Genomic DNA, 15,751 nt, shown 5'->3' with positions numbered 1-15,751 from the left:
AGTTAAACAGAAATTAAAAGGTACAATGACTAGAGTGAAATCCCTGCAAGCTGCATGGACACTTTTCAAAAATGCAATATTAGAGGCCCAACTTAAATATATACCCCAAATTAAAACAGCAAAAGAACTAAAAAAGAGTCACCATGGATTAACGACCATGTAAACAAGCAGTGAGAGATAAAAAGGCATCTTTTAAAAAGTGGAAGTCAAATCCTAGTGAGGTACATAGAAAGGAGCATAAACACTACCAAATTAAGCCAAAGAGGAGTTTGAACAAGGGGCTAGCTAAAAACTCAAAAGGTAATAACAAAATATTTATTAAGTACCTCAAAAGCAGGAAGCCTGCTAAACAACCAGTGGGGCCCCTGGACGATTGAGATACAAAAGGAGCCCTTAAAGACTATAAAGTCATTGCGGAGAAACGAAATGGATTCTTTGCTTCAGTCTTCATGGCTGAGGATGTTGGTGAGATTCCCAAACCTTTTGTGGGTGACAAATCTGAGGAACTGCCACAGATTGAAGTGTCACTAGAGCAGGTTTTGGAACTACTTGATAAACTTAACTGTAATAAGTCACCGGAACCAGATGGTATTTACCGAGAGTTCTGAAGGAACTCAAATGTGAAATTAGGGAGCTATTAGCTATGGTTTGTAACGAGTCTTTAAATCGGCTTCTATACCCAATGACTGGAAGATTGCTAATGTAACGCCAATATTTAAAAAGGCTCTAGAGGCGATCCTGGCAGTTGCAGACTGGTAAGTCTAATGTCTGTACCAGGCAAATTAGTTGAAACAATAGTAAAGGAATAAAATTGTCAGGCACATAGAAGAACAAAAATTGTTGAGCAAAAGTCAATATGGTTTCTGTAAAGGGAAATCGTGTCTTACTAATCTATTAGAGTTCTTTGAAGGGGTCAACAAACATGTGGACAAGGGGGATCCAGTGGATATAGTGTACTTAGATTTCCAGAAAGCCTTTGACAAGGTCCCTCACCAAAGGCTCTTACATAAATTATGTTATCATGGGATAAGAGGGAAGATCTTTTCATGGATTGAGAACTGGTTAAAAGACAGGGAACAAAGGGTAGGAATAAATGGCAAATTTTCAGAATGGAGAGGAGTAACTAGTGGTGTTCCCCAAGGGTCAGTCCTAGGACCAATCCTATTCAACATATTCATAAATGATCTGGAGAAAGGGGTAAACAGTGAGGTGGCAAAGTTTGCAGATAATACTTGTGACGATGCAGTTCTGGTGGGACCCACCTGAGAGTGACAAATCGCTTAAAACAGGGCAGTTACAGCCCAAGTCTGGGATTTTTCCACCTCTAAGGCAAGGCAAACCAAACCAGCCAGCCAAAGAGGACTTTGGTTTCACCCCACTGGTTAACCACAAGTCACACAAGCAATTCCCTTAGACACTCTAGTCTTCCAGTATCACCACCAGTGCACTCGTCTTGGGGATGAATGGTTATGAAAACCAACACCCTAATAAAAGAAAAAGGTTCTCTCGATCCTAAAGGCTCAAGCCCCAGACCCAGGTCAATATACACATCAGATCTTACCCACAAATCACGCTGTTGCCAATCCTTTAGAATCTAAAGGTTTCTTCATAAAAGGAAAAAGATAGAGATGAGAGCTAGAATTGGTTAAATGGAATCAATTACATGCAGTAATGGCAAAGTTCTTAGTTCAGGCTTGTAGCAGTGATGGAGTAAATTGCAGGTTCAAATCAAGTCTCTGGAGTACATCCTCCTCTGGGATGGGTCAGTCAATCCTTTGTTCAGAGCTTCAGTTTGTAGCAAAGTTCCTCCAGAGGTAAGAAGCAGGATTGAAAACAAGATGGAGATGAGGCATCAGCCTTTTATAGGCTTTTCCAGGTGTAAGAACACTTCTTTGTTCTTACTGTGGAAAATTACAGCAAAATGGAGTCTGGAGTCACATGGGCCAGTCCCTGCACTTTGCTGAGTTACAAGGCGTATCTGCCTTCTCTCAATGGGTCAGTTGAATAGCTGATGGTCCTTAGTGGGCCATCAAGCAGGCTAGGCAGAGCTAACACCAACTTGTCTGGGCTGTCTCCCAGAAGCACAGCATAAGTTTGAAATACAGACAGGATAGAGCCAATACTCATAACTTCAACTACAAAATGATACCTACATATAGACCCCATAATTATAACCAGCAACCCATAACCTGGTCTTGGACACCTTATATGACCCCCTTTACATAAGATTTGGTGCCTCTACAGGACCTTGGTTGCAACCATGTTCTGTATGGTCCCAGATTATATCAATAACGTCACAATACTAAACTGCTCAAGATAGTTAAGACCAAAGCAAACTGTGAAGAACTTCAAAAAGATCTCACAAAACTAAGTGACTGGGCAGCAAAATGGCAAATATGTATAAATGTAAAGTAATGCACATTGGAAAAAATAACCCCAACTATACATACAATATGATGGGGGGCAAAATTAGGCTAATCAGGTAAAAGATCTTTTTGTCATTGTGGATAGTTCTCTGAAGACATCCAGCAGTGTGCAGCGGAAGTCAAAAAAGCAAACAGGATGTTAGGAATTATTTAAAAAGGGATAGACAGTAATACAGAGAATATCTTATTGCCCTTATATAAATCAATGGAAATAACTAATTTAGACCCCATCATTTTATATGTATATTTGGGATTATGTTTGCCAATGGGCTGCAATATGTGTTATCCTGACATCTAGCACTGCTGAGATCCTGCATTCAATAATATCCCTGCCCTTCCTGTTCCCATTCTCCACTGAGCCCCATGCTTATGTTTCCAGCTTCCCCAGGACTCTGTCTTTGTCTCTGGACCCAAGAAGCAGTGCGAGGGAGACTTCGATTTCTGGGATGTGGATTTACTTTCGAAGAGTTTCCTAAAACACACAGAAATTGAGTATCTGTGACATTAAGCACAGTACAATCTGGACTGTTAACAGCTGTGTCCCCTCAGTTCCCCATGCTGGGGTGCCTTTTACACTGCTCTACTGTGAGAGCAGCCACTCCTGGGCAGTTCACACGCAGTCTCCAGCATGTAACTCGCTCCCAGCTACACAGTATTGAGTGCTGCTAGACAGCGACTCACAAATTACAGTACCCCACAGGAGAACCCCAGAAAATTCTCTGCTCCCAGACTTTCCCCAGAAATGTGCATCTTGCACCGTCCAGCACACTCCTGAACAATGGGAGCTCATATGAAATCTGTTGTTTCATCAGTGGAAAATGACATGCACCAGCCTTGTATTCCAAATGGAGTTTCCAACACACTTTAATCCAAACACACTGGTTAGATAAAACAATAAACCAAGATTTTTAACTACTGAAAAAAAAGATTTGAAGTGACTACAAGTAATGAGGCATAAAAGTCAGAATTATTTATGAAAGAAATGCAAAGATAAAACACAAACTAATGTTTAACCTAACAAGCTAAAAGGGATTTAAAACAAATGTTTCTCTCACCATCTGCTGAGACAGGCTGGTTTTCCTTTCAGCCAGGACTCCCCCTAACCTGCCCCTGCCACCCACATTCAGTTCTTCAGGAGTTGTCATGAGCAGAGGGAAAGGGGGGAGAGAGAGAGAGTCTCATGCATTTTCCTCACCTCTTTTTATAATTCAGTCCTTTGTACTAGAAACCACTTCAGTTCTCAGCTGAGTCATGGTGACAGGCTGTCATAGATACGAGTTTCAAGTGTCCCTGTGATGGAATGTAAATGTCATCTTCACACCTTCCCCCTGGTGGGGAATGGCTATTTGACCAGCTGTTTGCCTTGCTGTCTCTGAGGAACTTAGGGTTAGGGCTGCAGCATTTTCAGTAATATCATACCGTAAAATCTCATCACTTTCCATACAATGTTGCTACACAGTTTAACAGGAGGATATTCAGTAGATTATGTCTTTTCAAATGGTACCTCACAAGCCCTACAGTGATAAATGAAGGGGGGGGGAGGGATCTCCCTTTTATAAACACCCAGCCAGCCAGTTGGCTGTAAAATCCCTGTTGGTGCGAGTTCTCTGCTTGCTCTACTTCTAAAGGGTTAACAAGCCAACAGGGGTTAAAAAAAAAAAGTATTGGGCACCTGACCAAAAGAGCCAATGGAAAGGCTAGAACTTTTTTAAATGGGAAAGTAACTTTCCCTTTGTCTGTTGTTCTCTGGAGAAGGCGACACAGAGTAGCAATGCTGTGTATGGCTGGAAGCAGGTATGAAAATTCATCTTCCATACCTAGAAGAAATGATTTGGATAGGGAATGATTAGACAGACACAATCAGGTTTATTTTTTATTTTGGCTTTTGGATCTCCTCTGTGCTATCCCAGATGCTTTTGTTTGCTTGTAAGCTTTAAGCTGAACACCCAAGAAAGCTATTTTGGGTGCTTACAAAAATTTTCTTTTAAGATCTAGCAAAAGCCTAAGTTCCAGATGTATTGTTTTCCTTTTCAATTTTAATAAAATTTACCTCTTTTAAGAACAGGATTGGATTTTTGGTGTCCTAAGAGGTTTGTGTGTGTTGTTTGATTAGCTGGTAGCCACAGCTAATTTCCTTTGTTTTCTTTCTCAGCTCTTTCCCGGAGGGGAGGTGAAAGGGCTTGAGGGTGCCCCAGAGGGAAGAATTCTCAAGTGCTCCTTCCTGGGTCCAAGGGTTTGGGGTTTTTTTGCCTTTGGGTGGTGGCAGCATTTACCAAGCCAAGGTCAGAGAAAAGCTGTAACTTTGGGGCTTTAATACAAGCCTAGAGTGGCACAAATTAATTTGTAGAATCCTGTCGGGCCCCCACTTTCTGCACTCGGAGTGACAGAGTGGGGATTCAGCTCTCACACATACTATGAACAAAATTGATCATAATTTTCTAGAAGAGTGAACATAGGAGAACAGACTAGCACAGTGTCTGTGTGTTCCCAACATGTATGTGGGTATTATAGTCCCTCACAAGCAAGGTGTTCGGCATCTTCAAACACCTGAGGAACCGGTCCTGGGGATTCACTGGTTTATTAAGTGACACTGTATGGAATTGAGAGACACTTTATATTATTATTTTATTATAAATACTGTGGCAAATTGCCGGTACTGTTATGCTGGGTCTCGCGCTTTCTTTTCTTTGGGGAAGGTTCAGGGCGCCACTGCTTGCCTCTGAATCGGTATTTTAATTACCCCACTAGTGTCCTTGAGGAGGGGAGTGGAGAGGGAGGGACCTGGGCCCGCCCTCTTCTCCAGGTCCCAGCCCAGGGGCCCTGAGGTTAGTGGTGAACCACTTGAACTGGCGGTTCCTTCCCCTGAGCTACTTCCCTCTCCTGCCCTTCAGCTTGTGGAGGGGCTTCTTGCCCTCCTTCTACACAAGCCAGGTGCCCCTTACCTAGGGTTTTTGGATTTCTCAGCCCACCACAGCACTCCTCCAAACTTTCCTTTTGTCTCTCTTCAAAACTGCTCTCTGCTCCAACCAGGGGCAGCTCTAGGCACCAGCAAAACAAGCTGGTGCCTAGGGCGGCCAAATCTAGGGGGCGGCAGGCTGGGCCGGTGGACCTGCCGCAGTCATGCCTGCGGGAGGTCCACCGGAGCCGCGGACGACCGGACCTGCCGCAGGCAAGACTGCGGAGGGGGCGCTCGTCCCGCGGCTCGGCTGGACCTCCCGCAGGCATGACTGCGGCAGCTCAAGCGGAGCCGCCGGACCCGCGAACCGTCCGCAGCCGTGCCCGCGGGAGGTCCGCTACTCCCGCGGACCTGCCGCAGGCATGACTGCGGCGGGTGCCGTGGTCCCGCGGCTCCGGTGGAGCTCCCGCAGTCATGCCTGCGGCAGGTCCGCTCGTCCCGGGGCTCCGGTGGACCTGCCGCGGGAGCTCAACCGGAGCCGCGGGAAGAGGGGACCCGCCGCGGGACCGAGGAAGGGCGGCGCAGCACACCGGGCTGCCTGGGGCAGCCTGATTTCTAGAGCCGCCCCTGGCTCCAACCAAACTTTCCTGCTCCAACTCCCACACTGTCTGACTGAAGCAGGGGGGTTTTATCACCTGACTGACTGCTGGTGCTCTAATTGGCTTCAGGTGCTCTAGTTCATCTATAGCAAAGTTTCTTCCCTCTGCAGGGAATAAGGCTCCCTTCTAACCCTCTTCTGCTGCCTTCTGGCCACGCTGTATCACACTGTGTACTGAGAACTCCAAGGCTTTTCCATGCCATGTGCTGTGAAGCTTGTGTTTGGGACACAGGAATTAGAAGCCACTTGGCAAAAGGAATATAAAGGGCAGCTGCATCATCTCCATTTTGTCTTCAATTCCTCTTCCTACCTCTGGAGCAACTTCTCTACAAACTGAAGGCTTGAACAAAGGACTGAATAATGTGGATGTGTACCAGAGAGCCTTTCAAGCCAGAAACTCACCAATACTGCTAAGAACCAGATGTATAGATTTCTGAATGTGTCTGACTGCTTTCCCATTTAACAACTCCCTTTTTCTTTTTCTTTTATAATAAACCTTTAGTTTAGATGCCAATGATTGGCTGGCATCGTAGTATTTTGAGTAAGATCCAAACCTATACTGACCTAGTAATGTGACTGACTCTGGGGTCAGAAGAACACTTTGTTTATGTGAGCAGAGTTTTTAAATAACCTCTCACTGTGCTGGACCTAGGTGCTGATTAGGAGCCAGAGAACTGGGATGCAATAAAGGGGGCCGTGTGATTTCTTTTTTCAGTTTCTCGATAACCAGTGTGGGGGATCAGAAGCACAGTTGGTGACTGGTCGGTGTGTTTAACTTCCATGTTATCCACCAGTTTGGGGAGCCTCTGCTCTCCCTTTTTCAGCCTGCCCTGGTCTTGGCATTTTCAGTGAGGACTAGCCCAGGCACACTGGGTCACACCAAGTATTAAAGTTAAATTAATAGAATGTTTTTTATGAGAAAGTTTTATGAAATCAACAGAACTCCTTTGTTTTCTTTCATCTGATCAGGGTTTCCATTTTCCAAACCTGATGTGATCTCCCAGCTGGAACAAGGGGAAGAGCCATGGGTCTCAGACCTGCAGGGTTCAGAGGGAAAACAGACCCTGAGATCTCCCTGCAGAGGTGAGGAAACATTAAACCAACTCTGAGTGTGAAAGTGCCTGAAGGAAACATCTGGGATGCCCTACGAAGCCCTTGAGAGGTCTCTCAGTTCATTATTGTTGCCAGCAGGGGTCATATCCTCAGGGTAACTATAGCTCATGGCTTCCCGTAGATTCTAGCAGACACCAGGCAGTAGCTTCCTCCCTTCCCCCTGAGAATTTGGATGGGATTTGAAAGCCAAATTGATCCCCTCCTCTCTCCTGTTTTGGGGAAGAGTATGGGGGAGTTCAGTTTGTGATTTTTATTTGACCTCCCTCCAGCACTTAGTTTGTTTTGGCTTTTCACTTTTCATCCCTGTTTGAGGTTTCTGTCTTTTTCACAGCAGGTGATGCAATGGCATGTGAGAAAGAGGAGCAGAATTCTCAGCAGAAAAATGTTCAGCAAGTGGATAAGCACAGAGCATTATTGCAAAGATCAAAAAACCATGTGTCCAGGAGTCATGAGGAGGAAAACTCCTGTGAGATTCAGCACAGGCCAGAAAGAGAACAAGGAAACCAGCCGGGGGTGAAAATGAGTAAACGTATTTCCTCTCAGGGAACTCAGAAGGACCTCAAGGAAACCACAACAAAGCAGGAAATCATCATTGGAAAGAGAAAAAATACATGCACAGAGTGTGGAAAAAACTTATGTGACTACTCAGCCCTTCGTAATCATCAGAGAATCCACACAGGCGACTGGCCCCATGAATGCTGTGAGTGTGGGAAAACCTTCACTCAAATATCAACCCTTTCTGTTCATCAGAGAATCCACACAGGGGACAGGCCCTATGAATGCTGTGAGTGTGGGAAAAGCTTCAATCAGAGCTCACAGCTTATCAAACATAGTAAAATCCACATGGGTGAGAAACCTTATGGATGCTCTAAGTGTGGGAAATGTTTCTTTAATCGTTCAGGTCTCATCTTACATCAGAGAATCCACACAGGGGACAGGCCCTACAAATGCAGTGAGTGCGGGAAAACCTTCACTCAAATATCAACCCTTTCTGTTCATCAGAGAATCCACACAGGGGAGAGGCCCTACGAATGCAGTGAGTGTGGGAAAACCTTCACCAGCAGCTCAGACCTTTCTAAACATCAGAGAATTCACACAGGGAAGAGGCCCTATGAATGCCGTGAGTGTGGGAAAAGCTTCACTCAAAGATCAGACCTTTTTACCCATCAGAGAATCCACACGGGGGAGAGGCCCTACGAATGCCGTGAGTGTGGGAAAAACTTCACTAGCAGCTCAGCCCTTTCTAAACATCAGAGAATCCACATGGGGGAAAGGCCCTATGAATGCTGTGAGTGTGGGAAAAGCTTCACTAGCAGCTCAGCTCTTTCTGTTCATCAGAGAATCCACACGGGGGAAAGGCCCTATGAATGCTGTGAGTGTGGGAAAAGCTTCAATCGCAGATCAGCCCTTTCTGTTCATCAGAGAATCCACACCGGGGAGAGGCCCTACGAATGCCGTGAGTGTGGGAAAAACTTCTCTTGGCACTCAGCACATATTCGCCATCAGAGAATCTGCAATGGCAATGAACACCATAAAACCCTCTAGGGCTATCAATTTTTTGTCTTTAATACTTTTCCTGATTCCCACATAGTAACTTTTTTAATCTGTTTGAACTGTTTGCAGCACTGTTATCCCTCAGCTTGGCCAGATGAGTGGCCCATTTATGCCTTTTGTAGTTTGCCTTCTTTTGAGGTGGGCCCATGTGTCCTTTCTATCAACTCAATTATCCCACAAGTAACTGGAGTGTGCCCTTCCTATGAGGAACCAGGGAGCATCACATTTATACCATTCCTCCTATTGCAAAGTTATTGTTAGTCACCAGTGATACAGATTGTATCCTTGCCAGTTGTTCTCACGTTGCTCTGGGTTGTGCTGAAGAGCAGTTACATTGGGAATTTTTCATATTATAGTTAAATAAAGAGGAGCAGGGGGAAAAAGTGTCATTTCAGCCTCTGTGACACTGAAAGGAGATGGGGTGGTTCAGAGATTCCCTCCTTCCCCATCACTCCAGAACTGTTACATTTTGGCTTCTCTGTGCAGAGTTTATTTTCATCACATTCTATCCCTCCACTTCTCAAAATGTCATATGAGGAAGAGTTCTCAGCTGTCTGTGCTTGGAGGTGATGCTTTGATTTCTTTCCTCCTATATCAGAGTCGCTATGACTGGAGCTGAAAGTGTCAAAGACCTGGAAGGGGAATTTAAATGGATCCCAAACACAGTGTGATTATTTGGCGTTTAAATTCCAGGTTTCATCTATTGGTAAAGCCACTTCTGGCAAGAGGATTATTTCGTCTCCCATTATGGGGATTCTGGGATACTTACAATTTTGTAAATAACATAACTGGCTATTGAGAGAGTGCTGAGTGAAGCTGCTTTGAATGGATCAGAGGAGAATATGATGGGAGAATCTCTTGTCCTGATTCTAAATAATCAGATGTAACCTGCTCTAGAATTTCTCTTGATACTTTCATTGCCATGTATTCTGTCTCTCTGTGATGTGGGTTTCTCTCTTTCCTGAAGGCTGTTTGCTCACCCAATTGGATATTAGTTCAGTTCGATAGGACGTAGCTCAGATTTCTTGGAGAATTGAAGACAAATGACCATTTCCTAAAGTCCTCATTTGTCACTTCAGCTTTGTTTTTTCCCCATCCCTCCATGGTGACACGGAGAAAGTTCAAGTGCAGTTCTGTCAACAGTGGAGAACTCTCCAATTTACTGCACATGCTAACAAAGAAACAGCAGTGATTTAAAATCTCCATTCGGAAATGGTGAACAACAGCAGAACCCCAACTAACTGAAGGAAGTGCATACGATCACAGTGTAGTTCAATTATTGAAGTCAGTATTTTCTCAGATGATTTGGGAAGAGAATTCCACATTAAGTGATTTTTAACTTGGCAAAGTGCCCATGTATTTGGTTCCCAAAGCATTTTTGTAACCCATGCCCCACAGAAGATCTTTCCTATTCGGAATGCTCCCCTTCATGATGCAGATGTTGAGGAAAGAGAAGTGGTATTTTTGTTCAATTTATCCTTAATAGATGCTCAAAATGTGTATAAAATGAAATCAATGTTGGAAATCTAATAGCAGCAGAAAAATAGCTCTTTTTAAATAGAAATTCTAGCTCTGGTAATGAAGATTCTGATCCAGGCCTGTATCCAGTCCCTTGCCTGGACCCGTGTCACCAAATTAAAGAAAAGCTGTGCACGTTTCCAGAAGCCATTGCTTACGACACTGCTGAGATTTTGAGTGGTTTTGTAAAGGATTCTACTTCTGAGAAGTGTAAATTTACCCTAAAAAGGGCAAGGAAATAAAGGGCATCGGGGGATGTATGTTTTTTCGGATGAGGCAAGAAAAGGGAGTAGCATTGTCCCCCTTGGGTAGCCCCTGTTCATTTCCAGGTCAGAAAGCAAAACTCTTCTGCAAGAATATCCAAAAAATATTGGGTTTCACTTCACTTCATAAGTACAGTTGTGTGGCAATTAAATGATGACCCTAAAATTTCATAAAAGCAAAGAACGCTGAACAAACAAGTGTGGGAAATACGGCTGTATCTGAGAAAATGGCTTGGAATGAAGGAAGACAAAAATTGATCGGTCGAGATAAAAGGCCCTGTTTCCCCCTAGTTTGGAACTTCTCTCACAACTACTGGAATAGAAAAGCTAAACAAATGGTGTCCTATTGGTGCAAAGGAGACTGAAGTGAGGCCATTTTCTCCAGATAAAAGAAAATGGGCATGTCAGGAGTGGGATTTGAAACCACGTCTCTATGCAGAAACCAGAACACCCAAGAGAGAGGGAAAAGAGAGTCTTAAAACTGGCACTTTAGACCAGTCCACAATCCTAACGTTACAAAGAATGTGACTTATCAACCCTAGTTTTCATTAATATTTTATGACACTCTTTAGGGAGGCCAAGATGGCACATCTCTTTCAACTCCTAGAGACCTTCTCCAGCACAGCTGATTTTTAGGCACACTCACCCGGACCTAAAGTTACACGTTTCCTGGAGTTCCATGAGTTCTGCGGTGTTGGAATCTCCCTGCTCACGTTTTAAGCGAACAAAAGATGGGTGCTGGTGTTCTGAGACCCTCAACATCCTGCCCTGGGGGCCAGACAATTAAGCAACCAGCATTCACAACCTCTACCATGATAGCATCCTGTCTGGCAACAACTCACTTATCAATAGCTGGGGTCTGAAATCCTCATTTCTTTGTTGTTCTATCACTGTAGTCTCCACTTTCCTATTGCTTGTCTGCATAATCTCTGTCTGGTTCTGTGATTGTTTCTGTCTGCTGGATAATGAATGTGTTGGGTGTAAAGCAATTAAGGTGGTGGGGTATAACTGGTTAGATAATCATGTTACAATATGTTGGGATTGGTTAGTTACATTTCAGTAAAATGATTGGTTAAGGTATAGCTAAGCAGAACTCCAGTTTTACTATATAGTCTGCAGTCAATCAGGAAGTAAAGGGGGGGAATGGGAATGGGGGTAGGGGAATTGGAGTTATGTTTTGCTAAGGGGGGGAATAGTGAATGGGAACAGGGACATAGACAAGCCTCTGTGGTGTGAGAGCTGGGAAGGGCGATACCGAGGAAGGAAATTGGAATCATTGCTTGCTGGAAGCTTACCCCAATAAACATTGAATTGTTTGCGCCTCTTGAACTGTGGGTATTGCTGCTCTCAGGTCATACGAGAAGGACTAGGGAATGGGGGCGTGATGGGATAACCCCTCTAAGAAGTACGTCTTTCAGGGTGTGAAAAACCCTGGAATCAGTATAATTAAGCTGCCCTAAGCCATGGTTAGATAGTGCTAAATGAAAGGAAAGATTGTTCTGTCAATGTAGCTATGATGGAAAACCCCTCCACTCACTGTAGCAACTGTCTACTCCACAGTGCTAGAGCAGTGTCACGGCAGCATTTTAAGTGTAGACAGCCTCAGAGTGAGACCAGGTCTGGCTCTGTGGATGCTCAGGCACTACAACAAGAGCAGTGACAATACACTAACGCTTCTGTAGTTGGCAAGATTCAAACTTGCCTGGGGAGACCCCAATGCATTTCTAGTCCATCGCCTTAACCACTCAGCCACAACTACTTGGTGTATAGGTGCTTCACTACACAATGATTCTGTTCTCACTGAATTGTCACTTCAAATTGCTCAGACCAGCTCCCCCAGCACACTCCTGGCTGTGCATTAGTGTAAGTGTGTCTATGGCTGAACAACAAGAGTTCCTGCCCATTTCCCTTCCGGCTGGAGCATGATTAGAGTGTGTTTGTGGTTAACAACATTGCTATAGATTGTTGTTCACTCCCCACACTGACAATTCAGACCGTCCCGTTCCTATTCGAATCTCCACCAGATCATGCCAATAGCCGGAGTCAGGATTTCTCTGGGACGCTGAAATTTTTCAGGGGGTTGGTGCATGAACTCAGCCTTGCATCCATCCTGATGTTTCATGGACTAACAGCAGCAGCGTAAAGAAAGAGCTGATCCAATATCTCACTGTCAGAGGTGAAGGTGGCCTCGTCCCATCTGCATGACCATTGCCATTGCAGGAGAGAAGGTGTCAGTGGAATCGAATGCCCTGGTTCAGACAAGAGACACAGGGAGGTTTTGCTGTTCATGGATCTGTGCAAAGGAAATTGTGTTTCTGTGTGAAATTGAGGAGGGAAATGAAACGTCCCCATAGTGGCCCAATGCCCTAAGGAATATGGGCGGTGGACTCCGGCTGGGAAATGATTTCACAGGATCAATGTACTGCCCTGATTAAAAGCTATGGCTAAAAGGCAGCCACTGTTGTTAGTACCTGAACCTGTGTAGGGACACCCGAGTGGGTATCAAGTCCATTGCCTTAACCAGGGGTAGTCGATTATTTTATCAAGATTCAAATTTCTGGGTCAAGGCATAGTCAATGTATAGACGCCAGAGAAAATAATACACTGATAAGAATATAGAAATATTTTGCTGTCACTATGGGCATAACTATGATAATTGTTTTGTGTTTCACTCTTTATATATGGCACCACCTTCCTTCTCTTTAGACTTCTAGTTTACCAAGAGTAAAACTAAACATCTCTTCAGATACCAGGCAGTGTTTGTGTTCATTCCTGCTAGCTACACAGGGATTTGATGTAGCTGCTTTCAATCCTCCGGCTCTGCCGGGATAAGTAACATTTCAGTCTGTCACTGAACTGAAGGAGGGAGATCATTTTTGACAGGTTACGCCTCCTCTTAAAGGTGTTTGTCTGGCAGCCTTGGTTCCCAGGTCTCTCCTGAGGGAAGAAAGTTTCTGTGCAAAATACCAAAACTTTTAACAGAGCGGAGGGAAAGGCAACGGCCACATGATGAGGCCAATATGTACCACAACATGATTCTTTTATGTGGGATGACTCTGAACACTGACTGATCTGCACTCTCTTGTGTTTGAAGAGATGTTTAGTTTTGCACTTGGGAACCTATAAGGCTGAAGCAATGTTATGGATAGTGACACTGCGATTGAAGGGTGATTTAAGGTTGTAAAAATTGTTAAAAACACTGAGCTTAAACGTGAACTGCCTGTTATTAAAGGCTGGTTTCCCCACGTCGGTTCCATAAGCTCTGCTAGAAAGGCCCTGGGTTCTCTCCTGCCTCGCTGGGAACTAGAGGGAATCGTCCCCTGATGCCCTTGGCTCCAGGCTGGTTTTTCTGGGGAGGGGACGTGGAATTGAGTTGTTTGCTGTGGAGAAGGGAGCCAGGCCAGTTCTCAGGGAACGAGAACTCCCAGCATCTGCCCAGCCCAGCCCAGGCTGCTGCCCTGTCCCAGCCTCTGTTCCCCTGGGGACCCTGCGTGTTTCACTCTAGAGCAGGCCGGGAGCAGCAGCTGAGACAGAGGACACCTGGGCTGGGCAGATAGGAGGGAGTTTAGCAAGTGGAAATATTAAAACCGCAGTGAAGTATTACCTTGGACTCGACGGCATTTCTGCATTGGTCTGTCTGCTTTGGGGCAGGGACAATGACACGTCCTGCTGCATTTGTCATTTCAAAGGGTGGTTTAGGATTTTCATTCTCAGACACAGTGCACAAAGCAGGACTCAACCCAGGGTGCAAACAAAATGAGCCGCTCACAGGTTCTGGCAGCCACAATGAGCCTTTGGTGTGAGAGCTCAGACCTTCCCCTGTCCCAGAGGGAGGAGGGTGTCTACAAGGGGCTTGGACCACTGATCTATCAGCGCCCAACTCCCAAACTTTCAGTAACTCTATCATCAGTGCCTGTGAGTGTAATTTAAACCATGAGAAAAACCACACTAGGCTAGACCAAAGGCCCATCTAGCTCTGACAGTAGCCAATAGCAGGTGCCCCCAAAGCCACCACTGGGAGTTGAACCCAGGATCACCTGTTTACAAGGTGGGTGCTTTAGCCAGCTAAGCCATGGTCCCTGCCTAGGTGTAAAACATAGTGTCTGCCCACACCTGACTCCCTGCCATCTCCACCAGGCCCTGACAAGCTTTCCTTGTGTTTGGATTCTGCAAAGCAGAGGAGCAGGTGACGTTTTCCTTGCAAGCTGTGTGTGTGAGTGAATCTTTGGCCAGGTCTGCACTACAAAGTTGTTTCAGCAGAAATAAATTGCTCAGGTGTGTGAAGAACACACAACACTCCCTCGGTCGGCAGCTTGGTGTGGCTGGTGTACACACTGCAATGCCACATCTGGCGACAAAACTGCCCTGTTTTGGTGACAAAATAAAACTACTTCGATGAGAGGCCTAGAGCTTTTTGCAGCAAACTTACAGTGACAGGGTGCCAGTGTAAATGCTGCTGGTCATTAAATCACCATAACTGGCCTCCGCCAGTATCCCACAATGCCCACCGTGAACTCACCTGCCCTGCATTCCTGCTACAGGGGCTGGGCCCCTCCCCTTTCCTAGCTCCAGGAAGTTCTGACAGCTGAGCCTGCTGCTCTGCTCCGGCAGCCAGGAGCAAATTACTGCCGTGGAATGCTGCTCTCCGGCCCTGCGAACACAGAGCAGGGTGGTGGGAACTTCCATACATGGGGGGGCCACCGGCATCTGAACTGTGACACCCCATGACACCTCTTCCCTCGAGGAGGCTCTTACCTTCTAAACAGGGACAGCTGTTTTCTAGTAAAATTACTAAAAGGGAAGAAGGAAACTCGAAAGAGGTTCCTCCTGGCACTCACGTCCATGAACCCGAACACTCTCTCAGTCCTCAGAGAGAGACCTGGAGAAGGAGACTTGCTGAAGCAAAGCCACAGGGGTCACTGAGGTTTCCCTGGCTCCTCGCCCCTGTCCTGCCTGGCTGAAGTCAGCATCTCTCTGTGAGGTCACCACCTCCCCCCCACACCTTTGACCAATAGTCTGAGGTCCTGCAAAACACCTTTGTGATGTCACTGCCACACCCTTCCTTTGCTGTGCCAATGTCCTGCCTCTGGCCAGGCACTTTGCAGGTTTGAGCTACTCCCTGTGGATCACCCCACTCAAGGAGCGTTCGTTCTAGGCAGCAAGCCGGCTAGACAGGGAAACATCAGACGCTGCTCCCAGTGCTACACTCAGTTTTTCAGAAATTAGTCGACTTTATGGCCAGAAGAGACCATTAGAGCATCTAATCTGACCCCCTGCATATCACAGGCCTCCTGTATGACACAAGAGCTACTTTTGGGGCAAA

Source organism: Mauremys reevesii, linkage group 16 (assembly GCF_016161935.1).
Source record: "Mauremys reevesii isolate NIE-2019 linkage group 16, ASM1616193v1, whole genome shotgun sequence".
NCBI classification, from domain to species: domain Eukaryota; kingdom Metazoa; phylum Chordata; order Testudines; family Geoemydidae; genus Mauremys; species Mauremys reevesii.
This window is presented reverse-complemented; position numbering follows the sequence as displayed.